We start from the raw sequence: 17,552 nt of genomic DNA, 5'->3' as shown, positions 1-17,552 counted from the left end.
AAAGAACCAGCATTTAGTTTCATTGATCTTTTCTATGGTTTTCTTCATTTCTAGTTCGTTGATTTTCTGCTCTGATCTTTATGATTTCTTTCCTTCTTCTATCTTTAGGTCTTGTCTGTTCTTCTCTCTCGAGCTGCTTTAGATGTAAAGTTAGCTTGTTTATTTGAGCTTTTTCTTGTTTCCTGAGATGGACTTCTATTGCAGCCCTCTTAGAACTGCTTTTGCTGCATCCCATAGGTCTTGGAGTGTTTTGTCTTTGTTGTGATTTGCTTCTAGGTATTTTTTAATTTCCTCTTTGATTTCTTCAGTGAGCCATTGGTTGTTTAGTAGCATGTCGTTGAGTCTCCATGTGTTTGTGTTTTTTACAGTTTTTTCCCTTGTCGTTGATTTCCAGATGTATAGCGTTGTGGTCAGAAAAGATGCTTGATATGATTTCAATTTTCTTAAAGTTACCAAGGCTTGATTTGTGGCCCAGGATGTGATCAATCCTAGAGAATGTTCCTTGTGTGCTTGAAAAGAATGTGTATTCTGTTGCTTTTGGATGGAATGTCCTATAAATATCTATTAAGTCCATCTGGTCTAATGCTTCATTCAGGGCCTGTGTTTCCTTGTTGATTTTCTGTCTGGTTAATCTGTCCATTGCTGTAAGCAGGGTGTTAAAGTCCCCTGATTTTATTGTGTTATTGTCAATTTCTCCTTTTAAAGTTGTGGCAGTTGGGAGTTCCCGTCATGGCTCAGTGGTTAATGAATCTGACTAGGAACCATGAGGTTGCAGGTTCGATCCCTGACCTCGCCTAGTGGGATAAGGATCTGGCGTTGCTGTGAGCTGTGGTGTAGGTCACAGACGCAGCTCGGATCCTGCATTGCTGTGGCTATGGCATAGGCCGGTGGCTACAGCTCCTATTAGACCCCTAGCCTGGGAACCTCCATATGCAGTAGATGCGGCCCTAGAAAAGACAAAAATAAGACAAAAAAAATAAAGTTGTGGCAGTTGACTTAGATATTGAGGTGGTCCTATGTTGGGTGCATATGTATTTACAATTGTTATATCTTCTTGAATTGATTATTTGATCATCTTATTATGTCCTTCTTTTTCTCTTATAATATTCTTTATTTTAAGGTTTATTTTGTCTGATATGAGTATTGCTACTCCAGCTTTCTTTTGACACCTGTTTGCATGGAATATTTTCTTCCATCCTCTCACTTGCAATTTGTATGTATCCCTAGAACTGAAGTGGGTCTCTTGAAGACAGCATATATATGGTTCTTGTTTTTGTATCCATTCAGCCCATCTATGTCTTTTGGTTGGGGCATTTAGTCCATTTACATTTAAGGTAATTATTGATATGTATGTTCTTATTGCCGTTTTATTAACTGTTTTCGATTTTTTCTTGTTGCTCTTTTTCTTCCCTTCTCTTGCTCTCTCCACTTGTGGTTTGATGACTATCTTAGTGTTGTATTTGAGTTGCTTTTTCTTATTTCTGTGTGTTTCTGTTGTAGATTTTCAGTTTGTAGTTACCCTGACATTTTGATATAGGAGCCTATATACATATATATATACAAATATATACACATATGTATGTATATACATATATATACATATATACCCATGTACACATATATACACATATGTATACATATACATACATACATATACATATACATATATACACACACACACACACACAAGATTGTTTTAAGTTGTTGGTCTCTTAATTGCAAGTGCATCTCTGGTGTCCTGCATTTGTACCCACCTCTTCTCACGATTTCTGATTTTGGTAGCATATTTGTGTATGGATGATTTCCTACCGTTACTGTATATATGCCTTTACTGGTGACCTTTGTCGTTTGTAATATTTTTGTTTCTAGTTGTGGCCTTTTCTTTTCTGCCTAAGGAAGTTCCTTTAGTTTTTGTTGTAAATCTGGTTTAATGGTGCTAAGTTCTCTTAGCTTTTGCTTGTCTGTAAAGCTTTTGATTTCTCCTTCAAATCTGAATGATAGCCTTGCTAGACAGAGTAATCTTGGTTGGAGGTTTTTTCCTTTCATCACTTTGAGTATATTGTGCCACTCCCTTCTGGCCTGCAGAATTTCTGCTGAAAAATCTGCCAATAACTTTGTCAGGGTTCCCTTGTATGTTATATGTTTCTTTTCCCTAGCTACTTTCAAGATTTTCTCTCAAATTTTGTTCAGTTCGATTAATATGTCTCTGGTGTTCCTCCTTGGGTTTATTTTATATGGTACTTGTTGTGCTTCCTGGATTTGAGTGAGTGATTCTTTTCACATGTTAGGGAAGTTTTTGGCTATTATCTCTTCAAATATTTTCTTCTGTCCCCTTCTCTCTCTTCTCCTTCTGGCACCCCTATAATATGGATGTTGGTGTGTTTAATGTTGTCCCAGAGTTCTCTTAGACTGTCTTCATTTCTTTTCAATCTTTTTTCTCTTTTCTGTTTCACATCAGTGATTTCCATTAGTCTGTCCTCCACCTTGCTTATTTGTTCTTCTGCCTCCTGTATTCTGTTTTTGGTTGCTTCTAATGAATTTTTTATTTCAGTTATTGTATTTTGCATCTCTGCTTGCTTAATCCTTAAGTCTTGTATTTCTTTTCTTTCATTCTTTTTTTTTTTTTCTTTTTTGTCTTTTTTCCTTTTCTAGGGCTGCTTCCTGTGGCATATGGAGGTTCCCAGGCTGGGGTCTAATCGGAGCTGTAGACGCTGGCCTACACCAGAGCCACAGCAACACCAGATCCAAGCCGAGTCTGCGACCTGCACCATAGCTCGTGGCAACACTGGATCCTTAACCCACTGAGCAAGGCCAGGGATCGAACCTGCAACTCCTAGTCAGATTTGTAAACCACTGCACCACAATAGAAACTCCAAGTCTTGTATTTCTTTGCTCAATGTTTCCTGTAATTTATCAATCTTTGCCTCCAGTTTATTTCCAATGTCTTGAATCATCATCTCTCTCATCTGTCTAAAGTCTTTTTCATGGAGGTTGATAATCTCCAGATCACTTAGCTGTTTTTCTGGGATTTTTTCTTGCTCCCTTATCTGAGTTATAGTTCTCTGCTTTTTCATTTTGTGTAGATTTTTGGTGTGGTCTCTTTTTTGCAGACAATAGAGTTGTAGCCTCTCTTGCTTCTGCTATCTGCCCTCCTTGTGGCTCAAGCTGTTAAGGAGGCTTTCTGTAGGCTTCCTGATGGGAGGGACTGGTGCCTGCCCACTGGTAGGTGAAGCTGATTCTTATCCCTCTGGTGGGTGGAGTTTTGCCTCTGAGTGAGATTAGAGGCGGCTGTGTGCCTGAGGTGGGGGGTGGTCTTTAGGCAGCCTGGGTGGGGCCAGACTTTTCCAAAATGGCCACCTCTAGAGGAACATGAATTGATGATTATTCCAGAGAACTTTGCCTCCAATGTCCTTCCCCCACAATGAGCCACAGTCGCCTGCCATTTTCCCAGAAGATCCTCCAAGAGCTGCAGTCAGTTCTGATCCAGACTCCTATAGAATCTGCTTTGCCCTGGGACCCAATGCACATGAAAGCCTGTGTGCACCTTTTAAGAATGGGGTCTCTTTTTCCCCCAGTCCCGTGGAACTCCAGCCCACAAGCCCCACTTGCCTTCAGTGCCAAATGCTCCAGGGGCTTCTTCTCCCAATGCCAGGTCCCCAGGTGTGGGAACCTGATATGGGACTCAGAACTCTCACTCCCAGAAGTAAGTCTCTGTGTTACAGTTATTTTCCAGTCTGTGGGGTGCCCATACAGCTGGTATGGGGTTGCTTATATAGTGTAATCTCCCCTCCTACCATCTGGATGTTGCCTTCTCTTTGTCTTCTGGAGTAGGATATCTTTTTTGATAGTTTGCAATCTGTTTGGTTGAAGGTTGTTCAGCAGTTGGTTGTGATTTTGTTGTTTTTATGAGCAGTGAGCTCCTGCCATTCTACTCTGCCATCTTCATCCTGTCTTTTCTATCCATTTTTTTTTAATTAGGTTGTTTATTTGTGCGGCTGTGCCCATGGCATGTGGAAATTCATGGATTAGGGATCAAACTCAGGCCACAGCAGTGACAAAGCCAGATCTTTGACCCACTGTGCCACAGGAGAACTCCTGTTTTTTGTTGTTGAGTTGTATGAGCTGTTTGTATATTTCCTTTCTGATCGCATCATTTTCAAATATTTACTCCCATTCTATAGTCTTTTTTAATGTTTTTTTTAATGATTTCCTTTGCTGTGCAAAACTTGTGAGTTTGATTATATCTCATTTGTTTATTTTTGTTTTTATTTCTATTGCTTTGGGAGGCTGACCTAAGAAAACATTTGGTTTATGTCAGAGAATGTTTTCCCTATGCTGTCTTCTAGGAGTTTTATGGTGTCATGTCTTATGCTTAAAGTCTTTAAGCCATTTTGGGTTTATTGCTGTCCATGCTGTGAGGGTGTGTTCTTACTTCGTTGATTTACATGCAGCTGTTAACAGCAGTTGCTTTCTAAACAGACTTGCAACTAATCAACATTGGGACCTTGGGAGCGATTGATGGGGAGACTAGCCCAGGAGACCAGAGGACCTGCCAATTCTACCCACACAGGCTTGGAAGGCAAATTTAAACTATCGGGCAAGTCCATAAACCCTAACTTCCTCACCAGATAATCTTGGAGGAAAATTTAAGTACAAAAATTACTTGGAAGGTATGAGGTCCACCAAGGCTTCATCTTAAACAACAGATGCATCATCCCAAGCCAGACACTCCTGGAATGAGGTTCCATATTTAATAAATAAAAATACAGAACACCCAGTTACATCTGAATTTCAGGTAAATAACGATCTTTTAGTGTATGTCCCATGCAGTATTTGAGATATGTTTAAAATTATTTGTTGTTTGAAATCTGAAATTCAGATGCAACTGGGCATCTGCTTTATCTGCCCAGGAATGACAAGGGAAGTGCTGAAAGGCTCAAGGCTCAAACCACAGAGGTCTCACCCTGGTGGCCTCTGAGCCATATGCAGCTCACACATGTGCATTGTTCAGTCTTCAGTTTATAAAACTGGAATTAGTTACCCACGTTTTAAAGCTGTCTGGCTTCCTTTAAAAATTGGACTCTCCAACCATGCTGGTAGTAGCTGCCGTACTATAATAGTAATGAGAACAGAAGGGGACGTGGGAAAGTGAACACTGATTACAGATATGTGAGATTGAAGTGATCCTGGGTAAATTTGGTTTGGGATGGTTGGTTTTAAGATGAGTGGTGGTGGCACCATCAGCAGCCTATGCTTTAGGCCTGGGGAATGTGCCCTTTCTCAGGCTCCGCTAACACAGCCAACCCCAAAAGTGCTGGCTACAGGATCTGAAAAGCTGGTCCAACTGCAATGCCCCTATAAAGCCAACTTCCCCCCTTCTAACGGAGGGTGGAGGCCTCACTCCACAGGCTGGAGAAATGTATGTTCATAGCGCCCCCTACAGACACAGGCTGGAGCTGCACATTCTGGACGAGAAAATGTATTTAACAAGGTCGGGATATAGATTAATGAGATAAGAATTGACACAGTATTGTACATGGTGAGCACTCAATGAACACACTACTTACCTCTCTCCAATACAGACCTTATCGCATCTCAAAGTGGCAGGCAGATTTGTTCATTCACTAGATACGGACTGTATCTCTGTTATGCACCAGGCCTGGGCTAAGCAATTTACAGACATTATTTTATTGAACCGTACAATTCTCTGAAGTAGGTAGGCATTGTTATGAACCCTATTTCACATATGAGGAAACTGAGGCTTATAGAGGTGAAGTGCTTTGCCCAAGATTCCTCAGCTAAAAGGACAAAGAATTAAGATGAGTCTGAAGCATCAAATATTTGGTAAGACTGACACTGAGGAGACGAGATGCAAAGAGTTGGGGCATCTAAGGCCTATCATTGTCCCTGGGGCTCAGGGAAGCAGTGACAATGACCAAGAGATTCGAGGTGAATGGGAGCTCTCTAGGGAAGTTCTGACCCCTGGCTGGTAGGCATCTGGGACCACTTCTGACCTCAGAGGTGTATTGTCAACAGGGAAGTCCAGCAAAAGCATTTGAACTTTTAAGAACTGGAAATTGGCTCCTTTCTATATCTGTTAGGCTGCCTTTCAGTAAGAGACTGCAATTAAGCCAAGGGTTACAAAGTCAAAAGCCAGACTGATAGGATTCGAGTCCCAGCTCTGCTAATTATTGGCTGTGTGACTTTACTATTTTTTTGGCCATGCCAATGGCATGTGGAAGTTCCCAGGCAGAAAGCATACCTGTAATTCTGGAATCAAACCCATGCCATACCAGTGACCCAAACCACTGCAGTGACAATGCCAGATCTGTAACCCACTGCACCACAAGAGAACTTCTCAGCGGTGTGAATTTAGGCAAGTTGTTTTACCTCTCTGAGACTGTTCCTTCAACTGTCAAATGAGGTTAATTTTTTTTCTTTTTTTTAATGGTCGCACCTGCGGCATATGAAATTTCCCAGGCCAGGGGTCGAATCAGAGCTGCATCTGCCAGACTATGCGACAGCAATGTCAGATCTGAGCCGTATCTGCTAGCCATTGTTACTATTATTGCTACTTGGGCCAGGTACATTAAAGAGGGAAGTAGACCAGAGTTCCCATGTGGCTCAGCTGGTTAAGGATCTGGCATTGTCATTGCTGTGGCTCAGGTCATGGCTGTTGTGTGGGTTTAATCCCTGGCCCAGGAAACTGCATGCTGAGGGTGTGCCCCTCAAAAAAAAAAAAAAAAAAAAAAGGGGAAGTAGACCACTAGGGAACGGGAAAGCAAGTGACCTGCCTAAAAATATTCACATACATACATACATGCCTACATACATAAAACGTTATCCAGCCACAGCTAATTATTACCAGATGGGAAAATGGGAAATAACCACATCTTCCAACTTGTCATAAGAAGACACACTGACCTCCTTTTTACTCTCTGAACACAACATCCAGCAAGCAGGTCTTCGCCCCAGTGCCTTTGCACTGACCTGGAATATTCTGTCCCACTGATACACCACTCACTTCCTGTTCTTTTTTTTTTTAATTTTTATTATAGTTGATTTACAATGTGCTGTCAATTTCTGCTGTACAACAAAGTGACCCAGTCAAACATATATACACACTCTTCTTCTCTTTACATTATCTTCCATCATGTTCTATCACAAAAGATTGGATATTGGTCCCTGTGCTATACAGCAGGACCTCATTGCTTCTCTATTTGAAATGTGATAGTTTGCATCTATTAACCCCAAACTCCCAGTCCATCCCACTCCCTCTCCCTTGGCAACCACAAATTTGCTCTCCGTGTCTGACTCACTCCCTGTTCTTGTTGAGCTTTGTATTCAAATGTCTACCTTTACATTTCTGTTTTCTATTCCTTTTCTCCACTTAAGTTTTCTCCATTGCACATATTATTATGTTTTTATATATATTTCATTTATTTTTTCCGCTGTACAGCATGGGGAACAAGTTACATGTATACATTTTTTCCTCCCTTTCTTCTGTTGCGATGTAAGTATCTAGACATAGTTCTCAATGCTAAACAGCACATTGCATGGATTATTAAATAACAACTACAGTACATTATTTTATATTGCTTTTCTCTCCACTTGCAATGTCATGTCCCATGTAGGCAAGATCTTTTTTCACTATTGTATCCTTAGTGCCTATAACAGAGTCTAGCACTTGGTAGATATCCTATTACTATTTATAGAATGAATCATGTGAATGCATTTTTTTTTTTTTTTTGGTCACACCCATGGCATGCGGAAGCTCCTGGGCCAGGAATCAAACCTGTGTCTCAGCAGCAACCAGAGCCACTATAGTGACAACGTGGGATCCTTAACCCACTGAGCCACACGGAAGCTCCGAGAATGAATTTTCTTTAAGAAACATTCTGGGAGTTCTACAAATCTGACTAGGAACCACGAGGTTACGGGTTCCACCCCTGGCCTCGCTCAGTGGCTGAAAGATCCAGCATTGCCGTGAGCTGTGGTGTAGGTCACAGACGTGGCTTGAATCCCGCATTGCTGTGGCTCTGGCGTAGGCTAGCAGCTGTAGCCCTGATTAGACCCCTAGCCTGGGAACCTCCATATGCCACGAGCGAGGCCCTAAAATGACAGAAAAAAAATAATAATAATAATAAAAATAAAAAAGAAACATTCTGGGAGTCCTGCTGTGGCACAGCAGAGTAAGGATCCAGTGTTGCCACTGCAGTGGCTCAGGTTGTTGCTATGGCATGGGTTCACGCCCTGGCCTGGGAAACTTGCGCATGCTGTGGGCGTGGTCAAAAAAGAAAAGAAACATTCTGTGGAATCCAAGTGTCTTCAGTTTTCCAGAAATCATTTTGCCATTTTGCCCCAGTGAGCACCTACTATGTGTGAGGAACAGCTTTAGAAACTGCAGGGGATGCAAAAAAAGAAAACACTTCTTTTTCTGGAGAGAGAAAGGGAGTTGAATAAGTCAGAGTTTGTGACCTGATTCTGTCTGTATAGACCTGGCAAGCCTTAGCTCTCTGAGCCTCACTTTCCCTGTCTGCAGCCAGGGTGAGAGTCCTACTAATTCTCTCCTCCCAAGGCCGTTGTGATGAGTAACAAAGTGTGTTTGTCAAGTGCCTTAGCAGTCTGCTGCCACAAGGTAAATGTCTGAGTCATTCTTGCATTTAATACTGAATAGCCCATCGTGTGCCAGGCACTGCACCACATGCCACAGAGGAGCCACAGAGAGAGAGCTGCTACCTACGGAGTCATGACCTAATGTAGAGACAGGATAAACATATTTGCCATATAAACATGTACAGTGAGCATATACTGTCTATGCACAGGCACTATCTGCTAGGCGGTGAAAAGCAATACGAAGAAAAGTACAAGGTTGGAGATAGAAGGAGATGAGGAAGATTGTTTTCGGTAGGTCCTCAGAAGTGACATCTGAATAAACAGAGGAAGCCATGCAAAGACCTGGTTAGGGCTTGTCATTCCAGGTGATCCTAAGGTTGGAGTGAACCTAAAGTGATGGAGAAAGCTAGGAGATATGTGTGGCTGGAAGAGAAGGGAGAGATGAGGTCAGAGGTTAAGGGATAGGAAGATGGTGCAGGCCATGGACCCCAGCCTTTACTGTGTGAGATAGGGAGACACGGGAGGGTTGAGCTGGACAAGTGGTATGATCTGTTTTCGAAAGCACTCCATATGATTGGATCATAGGGAGCAACAGTGGGAGATGAGATCAGTAATCAAAGCTTGGATGAAGGTGGCTTGGATCCAGAAGGTGGTGGCAATGGAGATGATGAAAGGGGTGTCAGATATATTTTGAAGGGAGAACCAATAGGATTTACCTATGGAGAATGAGAGCAAAATGTCGAGGATAACTAAGATTTTTGGCCTGAGCAACTAGACTGACAGTGTTGCCAATACCTATCCGAGTTAGAAATTGTTGAAGGGAGCAGGAATCATTTCTGCTTCGGACATGTTACGTTGAATGCATGAAAGGAAGGAAACAAGACTGGCATTGACAGAGTTCCCATTGTGGCTCAGGGGAAACGAATCCAACTAGTATCCATGAGGATGCAGTATTGATCTCTGGCCTCACTCAGTGGGTTAAGGATCTGTGGTTGCTGTGAGCTGTGGTATAAGTCACAGACAAGGCTCGGATCCCAAGTTGCTGTGGCTGTGGTGTAGACCAGGGGCTACAGCTCTGATTTGACCCCTAGCCTAAGAACCTCCATATGCCACGGGTGCGGCCCTCAAGATTGGCATTGTCAGTTGCAGCCAGTTTTAAGTGTCCTGACGAGAAATTGAAGATCAATTGACTGCTGCAATTAGTGGTATTTAAAGGGTCAAAGCTATTACAAAGGGCTTTTTAACAAAATTTTATTGGCGTTCTTGTGGCACAGTGGAAAGGAGTCTATCGCTGAAGATGCAGGTTCCAGGGGGATCCGGCATTGCCCTGAGCTGTGGTGAAGGTTGCATATTGTTGGAATATAGTTGACTTAAAAATGTACAGGAGTGGGGAGTTCCCGTCGTGGCGCAGTGGTTAACGAATCCAACTAGGAACCATGAGGTTGCGGGTTCGATCCCTGCCCTTGCCCAGTGGGTTAATGATCTGGCATTGCCATGACCTGTTGGTATAGGTCGCAGACGCAGTTTGGATCCTGCATTGCTGTGGCTCTGGCATAGGCTGGCAGCTACAGCTCAGATTAGACCCCTAGCCTGGGAACCTCCCATATGCCACGGGAGCGGCCCAAGAAATGGCAAAAAGACAAAAAAAAAAAAAGTACAGGAGTTCCTGTCATGGCTCAGTGGTTAACAAATCCACTAGGACTAGGAACCATGAGGTTGCAGGTTTGATCCCTGGCCTTTCTCAGTGGGTTAAGGATTCCACGTTGCTGAGCTGTGGTGTAGGTCGCAGACACAGCTTGGATCCTGCAGTGCTGTGGCTCTGGCGTAGGCTGGCAGCCACAGCTGACTAGACCCTAGCCTGGGAACCTCCACATGCCACGGGAGCAGCCCTAGAAAATGCAAAAAAAGGAGTTCCCGTTGTGGCGCAGTGGTTAACGAATCCGACTAGGAACCATGAGGTTGCGGGTTCGGTCCCTGCCCTTGCTCAGTAGGTTAACGATCCGGCGTTGCCGTGAGCTGTGGTGTAGGTTGCAGACGCGGCTCGGATCCTGCGTTGCTGTGGCTCTGGTGTAGGCCGGTGGCTACAGCTCCGATTGGACCCCTAGCCTGGGAACCTCCATATGCCGCGGGAGCGGCCCAAGAAATAGCAACAAACAACAAAAAAGACAAAAGACAAAAAAAAAAAAAAAAAAAGATGCAAGTCTGTACAGATGGCTTCTGATTATGGGAGTTCTATACTTATTGCTGGTTAGGTTAACCCAGAAGTGACTGACTTCAAACATTTCCAGCCATTTGTTTTTTAAGGCCAAAACAGCTGCATGCGAAAGTTCCCAGGTTAGGGGTCCCATCACAGCTATAGCTCAGTGAGAACTCAGCCTTTTTCCTCAGGTCAGGAATCTAGGGACAGACTCCTGTTACAGGGCCCTCTCAGAGGTGCCAACAGGGTTTCTAGTTGCAATAAAACCAGGTTAGGAACTGCTTGCAGACTCTGGATGGCAGGATTTAGTTCCCTGCACATAAATTCCTTTCTTGCAAACTTGGTGTTGCAAAGTGCCAAGGAATTAAGACTTCATGAAGTCTTTTACAACCTATTATCAGAGGTTAATGGTCCCCTCTCTCGCTAGTCTTCTATTCCTTGGAAGCACTAGATCCATTCTCATATGCTCAAGGGGATGGGATTCAAGGAGTCAATACTAAGTCTTACCAGAAAAGATAAAAAGCTACAGCTAGATTCCACACCCCTAGACTGGGAACAACCCTGATCAGAAAAATTCCTGTAAAAATGTACAAGCATGGGATTTACCTGCTACCTGCCCTTGGGGCTAAAAATATGGTGGTTACTCATTGCCCCTGTTCTAAGCCACTATCTCCAATAATCAAGTGCAACAACGTTTTGATTTAAAGGGCTTTATTTTCCACATAGGGAGGCTAAAAATCAGTAACTGATTCTTCAGAGCAGGCAGAGGCTTTTCCAACTCTGGATACCTGGGTTGCAGAATCATCTTGTGAGACTGATCAACCAAGTCATGCTTTCTCTGGAGAGCACAGGATCAGTCATTTGAGGCCTTGTATTCCAAGTCCATAGCTGATAAATGCCCTGAAAAGAAAGAAATCAGTACTTCATTCTGATAATCAACTTTTACTTGTTTGGAACATCTAGTTAAGAGCTAGAGAAAACCCAGGATCACAAAGTTTTTTATGCTGATTCTAGAGAGACTTAACACAATTTAAATACAAGATACTTTAGGAGATATGGGGACATCTGAATATAACCTAAATAAGCAGACATTAGGGAACTATTAATATTCTTAGTTGTTAATCAGATGGGAGGATCTTTCATTTGGATTTAGATGAATTCAAATGGATAGTCTAGGGATTAAGGGGTCATCATGAAAGTAACAACTTTCAAACGGCAACAAAAGCCAAGCCACTTATTTCACAAAGAAAAATTTTAAATTCAGGGTAATGAGCTATCAGACAATGCCACTTCTGAGGTTTTGATTTTCCATAAAAAGTGGGGAATCAAATATAGGAGGCATTGCAGTCAAACCCATCATACTCAAGTGGAGAAAGTTGATATCCCACCTCCACTATAATCAAGGGCAGTTAGGCAGCTGGGAACACAACGGAGTAGTTTGGCAAAAGCCAGGAAACTGGTACAATTTAAGGGGCTGTAGAGGTCAGCTTAAAGGTATACAATCAAGACTAATTTAATCACAGGTTTACCTTCATTTAATTTCACCCTTTCTTAGAACTTTTGGTATGACCAGGTATTTCCCCATCTACCCAACTTGGAACTGAGTCTGCAGGTTACTCCTAAGTGGGCAAACTCAAGACCTCCCTACCTTGAGCACATTTAATAATCATTTTACTAGTGGGTTAATACTTGGACAACCTCACCTGTTACAGGATAGACTGAACCAAGCTGACGGCAAAATCAGGCTGGAATCCACTTCCTCATTGCCTTGAGGAACACAGGGTGCTCTAGTCCTGCAGAAAGTCAACAAATGAAGCCAATAACTTGATTGGTTAAGGGGGGGAAAAACCCTTGAAGCAAGCCCAATTCCCACATAGCAAAATCTGTTGATGGTAAGCAGAAAACTGAGGTTGTCTTTGTGACCAATGCCATCAACAAAACTGGCTAATTCAGTGAGATCAACAGGGTCGATCTGACTGGGAGAAAAGTCATCAGCTGCAATGGCCATATATTTGGGTCACAGTAATTAGAACGCGAGGGGGATAACCCCTTTTAAAAAGGAACAGTTAATGGACATGACTTACCCATTCTTTCCAAATGATAGTCCATTCAAAGTCTGCTTTCTGCCACTAGTAAACCTAAGATGAAAACAATGAAACATGAGCTCCATCAGCTAGATACCCAAGGGAGTGGAGGACAAGAGCTGCTCAAACTGGCATATCAGACAGAAACTGGCTTAGAGAGTTTGATCAACATGGTCGATCTGTTGGGGAAAAAAGTTCAGTCATCATATATGCCAGTAAGAAGCTCTTGGCCTCTGAAGAACCCTGAACCAGGAATTAGACTTGGTCTGATTCTCTACCTGCAATTTCATGTAGTATTCAAAGCACTTCTAGTGTGCTGCTGCTGGCAGTAATAGCTAAGACAAACACTCCTACCTTTTGAGTTTACATCTGAGAGGTCAGTGTGCTTGGCAAAGCTGTGGGCAAATGGCTGGCTTGTGCTGAGGTGAGATGTCATTGCAGGGTTTTGCGTCAGGATGATTCAATGCAAGGAACTCGGGATCAGAGTTCAAGGAAAACAGGGTCCAAGAAATCCCACCCTTAAGGTGGCATTTCAGGACTCAATAGAAAATGTATTCGGAGTTCCCTTTGTGGCACAGCGGAAAAGAATCCAACTAGGAACCATGAGGTTGCAGGTTCGGTCTCTGGCCTCACGTAGTGGGTGGGTTAAGGATCCTGTGTTGCTGTGGCTGTGGCCGGCAGCTGTAGCTCTGATTAGACCCCTAGCATGGGAACCTCCATATGCCATGGGTGCAGCCCGAAAAAGCAAAACCAAACCAAACCAAACCAAAAAAAAAGAAACCAAAACCGAAAACTAGGTTCAATCCATGGCCCAGGAACTTCCACATGCCACAAGCGTGGGTAAAAGATTCTGGGTAATAAAAGTAACTAGGCCAACAAAGTACATTTATTTGGCTTTCCTTTAAAAAAAAATGCCATCACAGGAGTTCCCGTCATGGCTCAGTGGTTAACGAATCCGACTAGGAACCATGAGGTTGTGGGTTCGAGCCCTGGCCTCACTCAGTGGGTTAAGGATCCGGCGTTGCCGTGAGCTGTGGTGCAGGTCGCAGACATGGCTCAGATCCCGCGTGGCTGTGGCTCTGGTGTGGGCAGGCGGCTACAGCTCCGATTGGACCCCTAGCCTGGGAACCTCCATATGCCATGGGTTCGGCCCCAGAAAATGGCAAAAAGACAAAAAAAAAAAAAAAAAAAAAAAAGCCGTCACAGGACTTCCCGTCGTGGGGCAGTGGTTTTCGAATCCGACTAGGAACCATGAGGTTGCGGGTTCGATCCCTGCCCTTGTTCAGTGGGTTAACAATCCGGCGTTGCCGTGACTCTGGGGCAGGCTGGCAGCTACAGCTTTGATTCGACCCCTAGCCTGGGAACCTCCACATGCCATGGGAGCGGCCCAAGAAATGGCAAAAAGACAAAAAAAAAAAAAAAAAAAGACAAGTCATCACATTAACCACTTGGAAATTCCGTGGCACAGTACATCTGGGGCCTCTCTACAGCACCAGGACATACGTTAGACCCCCCAGCCTGGCAGTGGGTTAAAGAATCCAGTGTTGTGTGGGGTAGGTTGCAGCTTCAGCTCAGATCTGATCCCTGACCCAAAGAATTCCGTATGCCCTAGTGAAGCAAAATAGTAACTCAGTCAGTGCAGAACATGGGCTTCAACGCATTCTTTGACGTGGCTACTGATTAATATTTGGCTAAAGGGCTCCAGAGATTAACATCCCCAAAGGCCTTGTCTACTATAGGGAGTATACCTACGCCTAGCTGGACATGAATCTTTAACCCACTCCTCAACTGATAGCAAAGGGATGTGAGGAATGGTGACTTAATCTTGCAGGAAGAAAAGGGCAAAAAAACCATGGCGAGGACTGATGACATAGGTAACTGGGTAAGGCCAATAGGACAAAACCACATCCTTCTGGACCCCACGTAGGTAACCTCCACCTTTGTGCTTATTTGCTGTCCTTAACTTCCCTTTTTCTCTCCAAGGTCATCTATCAAACTAAAGTTCTTTAAAACACGCATTTCCTACAACGGGCCAAAATACAAACGCTTACCCCAGAGATCAGGAGACTGAAGATTGTGGATGTCTATACATGGTTGCCTTAGAGGCCCAGCAGGAGTCGTCTTCTCCGAGATCCATCCTGCAGTCTCTGATCATGCAAACCTGCGAACAAAGCAAGGTCATCAATCGCCATCTTTCCAGAGTTAGGAAAAAAAGAACGTGGCAGGGCCTTTTGTGGCTAGTGTATCAGAATTAACTGGCAAGTACTCAAAAACATCAGCATTGTCGATCTGATGGGGAAAAAAGTAAAGTCATCATTTACACCAGCCACGGGCTCCACCCACAGGCCCGAGCACATGGAGCGAGTTTCTCCAGCTTTAATTTATCTCCCTTAGTGGGCCTATGACCTATATCAAAACAAGGGGGACCCAAGAAGAGGACGGCAAAAGCAACCACACAAAGACAAAGATACCTTTATCTCACTCACCACATGGAGTAGCACACCCACGTTCCCAGGGTAGAACGCCATCAGAAGAGGAACAGAGAGACAAAGGTTCCGACGAGCGCCGCAGAAGCGAAAGAACGCGAAACACTCGAGCCTCGCTTAAATAGCCTGAGGAGACTCTCACGCCTGCGCACTGGAGTCAAAGTGCTTCCTCCCCCTCCTTTCCGCGACGCGCAGCACCCTCTGGGAAATGTAGTCTCCGCGCGGCCCTGCCGGAGGCAAGTCTACTGGAGGTCGAGACCGCTCTAGCCCCGCCCCTTCTCTGCATACACGAGGCCACTCGGGCTGGTCGGCCTCGCCGCCATGTCGCGCTTCACACGCAACAAGCCGTCCGCCGGCTCCCCCCTCCTTCTGGGACCGTTGAGGCTTGCGACGGCCTTGGTTGCTGTTAACCCGCCTCCTGCAGTCCCCTCCCCTCAGCGGCTCCCGGCGGAGCCCACGGGCCCCGCCGCCTGGGGGAGCTGAGGCGACGCCCGAGCGTCTGCCTGCCCCTGCCCCGCCTGAGGGCGGGGGCGCCGGCTGGGCCAGGGCCAGGGCCCCTCCTTCTCGTGTTCCTCCTCCGGGCCGGCCCCTAGCTCCGCCGAGTGTCTGGGGAGAAAGGAAACCGAAAGTGCGAGGCTCCGGGCGGGGCCGCGGACCAGCCAGGGCCCGAGTCCGAGCGCCAGTCCGCGGCGGCAGTGGTGGAGTGCGGACGTATCGGAGCTGGGTGAGTGACCCCTGCCCCGAGCCCTGGCCCCACACTTGCTCCGGGTCCCCGGCGGCCGCGCCACCCTGCCACTGTCGCCACTTTTGCCCTGGCGCCCGCCTCAGCGCTCCCGCCGCCGCCTCAGCCCCCGCGTCCCCATCACCCTCTTCGGCACCCGTCACCCCCTCTCAGCCCTCATCACTTCTCAGCGTCCCCTCTATCCACTTGAGTACCTGTCCCCTGTCCTCAGCGCCCCTCAGCACCCCATCCCCTCCTCATTGCCCATCGCCTCCATCACCCGTCTCTGTCCCGCCTCGGCACCCCTGGTACCCCCGCAGCGCCCCCTTCACCTCCTCTGCCCCCAGAGCCCTCCTCCGCTCTCTTCATCTAGTTTTTCTGTTCCCCCCATCTCGGCTCTCACTTTTTGTCACAGCACCCTCTTCGTCTTCCTTCATCCTCCCGTCGCCTCATTCATCCCTCATCCCCCATCTTCTAGAAGCACCCTCCGCTCCCATCCCTATTTCCAGGTCCCCCCTCACTTCAGCAAGCAACCCCTAGTTGAGTTCAGCCCCACACTTTTCTTGAGGCCCCCAGATCTCCTCCACTCTCCCCCACCTCTCTGCCGCTCTCCTCTTCAGCCTTGCCTTGGCACCTTCTTCATGTCCCCACACAGCCCTGGCTCTCCCTTGACCCTAAAATATCATTATCAGGACCTACTGGGCTCCTGGGTGCCAGAGACTCCTCCATTTTTTCTTAGACTCTCTCAGGACCCTGGAGACTTCCCCCTGAAACCCAGCTCTAACCTCTTTCATCTCACCCTGGTGATTAACATTCCTCTCTAATTTAACTCCTCTGCCAGCCTGACCATCACTGATTTTCTTCATCCTGCTCATTTAGGCCTTGATTCCCAAAGCAACCCACTCCAGTCTGCTTTTGTGTGTGTGTGTATAACATTTCCTGTTCCTCTCTGCTCCTCCCTTTCCTTTCTTTTTTCTTTCTTTTATCCCAGAAAAATTGTGAGTTTCTATTTTAGTATCTTTTAGCAAGAGGAAGAAGGAATTTTCCCCTCAGAATTTTTGTAATTAAAAAAAACTCCTCTAAATATTGAACCTGTGCCATGAGAGCTGGGTTTGATAAGGGATGGGATTCCTTATATTCCCAGCAGGCAGGAAAGGGACTTCTTTATCTGATGAGGATAAAAGCTATTCCTCATATGTTGCCAAATCTAGTCACAGTTTTCAACTATGTATGTTTTAAAACAGTGAGGGGGCAGTCGAAAAAGTCCCTTTGCTAAAGACTCTCAGTCACCCACTCTTTGCCTACCTCCAGCCAACATGACCTGTATGAGTTACATGGAGAAGTTCCCTTAGAAGGGGCTTCCTTGTCCTCTTACGGAACTACTGTCAAAAACCATCAAGGTAGAAAAAAAGAGAAGGAAAGAACCGCAGATTTCTTGCTGGTCCTGA

The 17,552-nt window shown here is 45.3% G+C and overlaps 1 protein-coding gene, 1 long non-coding RNA gene and 3 other non-coding genes across 6 annotated transcripts in view; 1 reads left to right on the top strand and 4 right to left on the bottom strand.

Moving 5' to 3' along the window:
- Window positions 1-17,552, top strand: part of ZNFX1 (zinc finger NFX1-type containing 1) — a 93,281-nt gene that overhangs the window by 44,661 nt on the left and 31,068 nt on the right. Inside the window, exon 3 of the mRNA XM_021077518.2 lies at window positions 14,881-16,107. The gene's annotated coding sequence lies outside the window, so the exon portion shown is untranslated. The remainder of the gene's footprint in view (window positions 1-14,880; window positions 16,108-17,552) is intronic.
- LOC100627868 (uncharacterized) lies at window positions 11,508-15,477 on the bottom strand. 2 transcript variants are annotated; one of them, XR_014832543.1, is made up of 5 exons: window positions 15,369-15,477; window positions 14,949-15,058; window positions 12,898-12,951; window positions 12,517-12,606; window positions 11,508-11,713 (listed from the first exon to the last, which is right to left on the bottom strand). It is a non-coding gene; the product is annotated as an uncharacterized LOC100627868 (long non-coding RNA). The 2 variants fall into 2 exon arrangements; XR_300503.4 differs by having other exon boundaries at window positions 15,384-15,477.
- Window positions 12,735-12,818, bottom strand: LOC146395356 (small nucleolar SNORD12/SNORD106). The gene has a single exon (XR_014832975.1). It is a non-coding gene; the product is annotated as a small nucleolar SNORD12/SNORD106 (small nucleolar RNA).
- On the bottom strand, window positions 13,025-13,114 carry LOC146395355 (small nucleolar SNORD12/SNORD106). The gene has a single exon (XR_014832974.1). It is a non-coding gene; the product is annotated as a small nucleolar SNORD12/SNORD106 (small nucleolar RNA).
- LOC146395354 (small nucleolar SNORD12/SNORD106) lies at window positions 15,134-15,224 on the bottom strand. The gene has a single exon (XR_014832973.1). It is a non-coding gene; the product is annotated as a small nucleolar SNORD12/SNORD106 (small nucleolar RNA).

The sequence above is a fragment of the Sus scrofa genome, chromosome 17 (genome assembly GCF_054392235.1).
Source record: "Sus scrofa isolate SSC_HxYL_T2T_F1_AM1 chromosome 17, Sscrofa_HxYL_maternal_Yorkshire_Landrace_v2.0, whole genome shotgun sequence".
Taxonomy (NCBI): domain Eukaryota; kingdom Metazoa; phylum Chordata; class Mammalia; order Artiodactyla; family Suidae; genus Sus; species Sus scrofa.
The sequence above is the reverse complement of the archived record's forward strand: the minus strand, read 5'-3'. Positions and strand labels throughout refer to the sequence as shown.